General features: G+C 47.9%; 1 pseudogene; it reads left to right on the top strand.

Annotated features, from left to right (window-relative positions):
• Positions 1–1,301: 1,301 nt before the first annotated feature.
• Positions 1,302–2,570, top strand: LOC103265290 (annotated as a pseudogene).
• The last annotated feature ends 1,181 nt before the right edge of the window (positions 2,571–3,751 follow it).

Below are 3,751 nucleotides of genomic sequence, written 5' to 3'. Positions count from 1 at the left end.
ACTTTTCCCCTCAAAAAAAAGGAAAAATTAAAAAAAAAATTTAGGAGTGTATGTGGACAGAATTTAGTCTATATATGTAATAGATTCTGTTTTTCACTTAATATAAAAGAAGCTAAAATAGTACTAGAAAAGTATTATAACTGAGGCTTTGTACAGATATAAACATTATAAAGACAATTCACTTGGTTTTTTAAAATTACATGAGTGAGACAGCAGAGTCCAAGGAAGTACAATGATCTGAGGAGAAATTTAGCACAAAATTATAGAAGGCCTAGAGGAATTCTCTGAAAACAAAGAGAATAGGATCAGCAACAATTAAAAATGTTGATTGTAATCTACAGACAGCAATAACTATAAATGAATTTAGATACTCTTCAAAATAGACCAAAGTTTGTGTCCTTTACATGATTAATCAGATCATCAGAGATAGGTGATAAGGTTTTGCTTAAAAGCCCAACTCAAAGTCTTATGTATCTGTGACAATTTTATGTGAATATATAAAGAAAAAAACAACTGGTGCTGGTGCTATGTGGGGTCTCCCGCGGTGGGGACTCCCACGGTGGGGACCCCGCGGTGCCCGTTGTCACCTTCTCTTGGCACTCAGCAGGGCCCACGCGCCCTCTCTGCTGCCCCGTCTCTGTCACGAGCCCCATTGAGACGTCACAGGCGCGGGACGAGCCAATGTATGCTTGGCTGAGAGAGGAGTTGGTTGCTAAGGAGATTTGTCTCCGTGGCTTACTTTTTCTCACAATCTCAAGCTGCACAACCAGCTCTCAATGGGCTTTTCACAGTCTGCTCAACATGCATCTGGGTCGTGTGCCTTCACCACCTAGATGCTACATAGCCCCGAGGGAACGATGTCTTCTCCTGCTAGGCCACGGGCTCCTCTCTGGGGTTCCCCCCCCCGCTAGAATCCTGGGGTCAATCCCGAAGAATGAACCTGCGCTGTCTGCTGGGAACTCGCTGATGAATGGACACTTGACCTCCACCAGGATCACTCCTCCCAGCGGGAAGTATAACCCCTTCCTTCCTTCCTCACCTGAGCAGGTGGTCAGTTCTAGGAAACTGACAGCATCCAGGCTCCTCAAAGAGATCAAGGGAGGGCCCAAGGAAACTCAAAAGGTGACAATCGGGTTTAAACCAAAGAGCAGGTTAAAAGGAAAAGACTGCCCAGTAAGTGCAGGTCTCAGAATGGCGGCAGCCTGAGGGACCATGTCTGGGGTGGTGCGGACCCTCAGCCATGGCCTGCTGTGGGTCGAGGCCGGCAGGGCCGTTGATGCAGTGCGTGGTGCAACGTCAAGATCCTGCTGCTGGGCGCGGGTGAGACCGCCAAGTCCACCTTCCTCAAGCAGATGTGCATCATCCATGGTCGCCAGTTCGACCAGAAGGCTCTGCTCGAGTTCCGCGACACCATCTTCGACAACATCCTCAAGGGCTCAAAAATTCTTGTCGATGCACAAGACAAGCTTGGTATTCCTTGGCAGTATTCTGAAAATGAGAAGCACAGCGTGTTGTTGATGGCCTTTGAGAACAAGGCAGGGCTGCCTGTGGAGCCTGCCACCTTCCAGCTGTACGTCCCTGCTGTCCGCGCACTCTGGGGCATTCTGGTATCAAGGAGGCTTAGAGTCGGTTGAGCAAATTTCAGTTGGGTGAATTGGTGAAGTATTTCCTGGATAACTTGGATCAGATCGGTCAGCTGAATTACTTTCTTAGTAAGCAAAACATCCTGCTGGCTAGGATACCTACCAAGGGAATTGTGGAACATGACTTCGTTATTTTAAAAATCCCCTTTAGGCCAGGCTTGGTGGCTCAACCTGTAATCCCAGCACTTTGGGAGGCCGAGGTGAGTGGATTGCCTAAGCCTGCGGGTTCAAGACTCGCCTGGGCAACTTGACGAGACCTTGTCTCTACAATACATCAAAAATTAGCCAGGCATGTGCCTATAGTTCTGGTGACTTGGAAGGCTGAGGCGGAAGAATCACCGAAGCCCAGCAGGTCGAGGTTGCAGTGGCCAGGAGCATGCCATTGCACTCCAGTCTTAGACTGGATAGAGCGGGCAATAGAGTGAGACTTCAACTCTTTAAAAAAAAATCCCCTTTAAGATGGTGGATGTGGGTGACCAGCAGTACCAGCATCAGAAGTGGTTCCAGTGCTTCAACGGGATCACATCCATTCTGTTCATGGTCTCCTCCGGTGAATATGACCAGGTCCTCAGGGAGGCCAGGTGCACTCGGCTGGTGGAGTCCATGAACATCTTTGAGACCATAGTCAACAACAAGCTCTTCTTAAACGTCTCCATCATTCTGTTCCTCAATAAGATGGACCTTCTGGTGGAGAAGGTGAAAACTGTCAACATCAAGAAGCACTTCCCAGATTTCAGGGGTGACCAGCACAGGCTTTGAGAGGTCCAGCGCTACCTGGTCCAGTGTTTGATAGAAAGGCGAAACCACAGCAAGTCGCTGTTCCACCACTTAACCACCACTATAGACACCAAGAACATCAACTTCGTGTTCTGTGCTGTGAAGGACACCATCCTGCATGAGAACCTGAAAGATACTATGTTGCAGTGAGAGAAAAAGCCTCTCTTTTGTGGTCCCACAACTATTGATCAGATTGCTCTAGTGTGTAGTCTCTGAATCGTCCTTGAGTGGGTTTCTCAATCCAGGCCATCAAATGCCTGGCTCAAGAATGCTGCAAAACCAGCCCAGCCAGTGAACTCTAGGCTATAGGACATGGAAACTTTGATGTAGCTACTGAATCCTGGGGACGAGTGAAACTACTGAAAATCCAAGCGATCACTTTGGTGTTAATGTGGAATGCCTAATAACACAGCTTTCTTTTTACAGAAACATTATTTTTTTCTGAAACAATTTAAGTGAGGAGTGTGCGTGTGTGTGTGCATGCACACACTCTCTTCAGTGACAAAAACAAACACCGGCTGGCCTAAAAGTTGGCTTTTCTCTCCAACGTGCAAGTCTCGCTGAGATAGACCCACCTGAAAATTTTACCTAACGGTAGTTAGTAGAAATGCTGCTACACTAGAGTGCCCAGACCCAGCCCTGCTGCCATGGCTGCAGCATCTGGATGCCACCTCCAAAGCAAACACATTGCTTTTGAAAACTCTTGTGCCAAGACCCTAGTCCAGGCTTATTATATGATTAAGTCAATGAGCTGTGCCAAGGACCCCTCCCAGCTCTGAGGGTAGACCGGGATCTCTGCAGGTGTAGGCTCACCTGAGTGCCCCTACAGCAAGCCAAGCTCATCCCATCCTGCTAAATTGCCTGGCAGCACCACATAGGGCAGAGCTGGGAAGCTGACACTGATGGTAACTGTTGTTTGGTCTGTATGCCTACCCCTGCCACTTGAAGACAAAGATATATAAACCAAGTAGCCTTGCAGATGACCTCTCCATCTTCCCAGCAAGTCATCTTCTGACCTGCAGTTGCCAGCAAGTAGTGTTTCCTCCTTTTGGAAGTAGTCAAGAGCTTCACATTCCTCTTCAGGGGCTTCTAGAAGCCAATGAGACTACTAGGGGAGCCTTGGTTAAAGCTACAGCTGCTAGGCATGTCCTAACAGCTACCCTCTCAATAAGCCCACAAAATCTGGAGAAGTCTTCTCCAAACTGCCACTACACCACTGCTTTGGGACAGCTAGTATCTGTTCTCAGTACTCCATGAGTTAGACTCTTATCCAGGTCTCTTTCTTCTAGTACTGTCCACGCAGGACAAGGAAACACTATCTGATGTAGCTC

The sequence above is a fragment of the Carlito syrichta genome, unplaced genomic scaffold (genome assembly GCF_000164805.1).
Source record: "Carlito syrichta isolate Samal-C Ts95f unplaced genomic scaffold, Tarsius_syrichta-2.0.1 Scaffold306312, whole genome shotgun sequence".
Taxonomy (NCBI): domain Eukaryota; kingdom Metazoa; phylum Chordata; class Mammalia; order Primates; family Tarsiidae; genus Carlito; species Carlito syrichta.
This window is presented reverse-complemented; position numbering and strand designations above follow the sequence as displayed.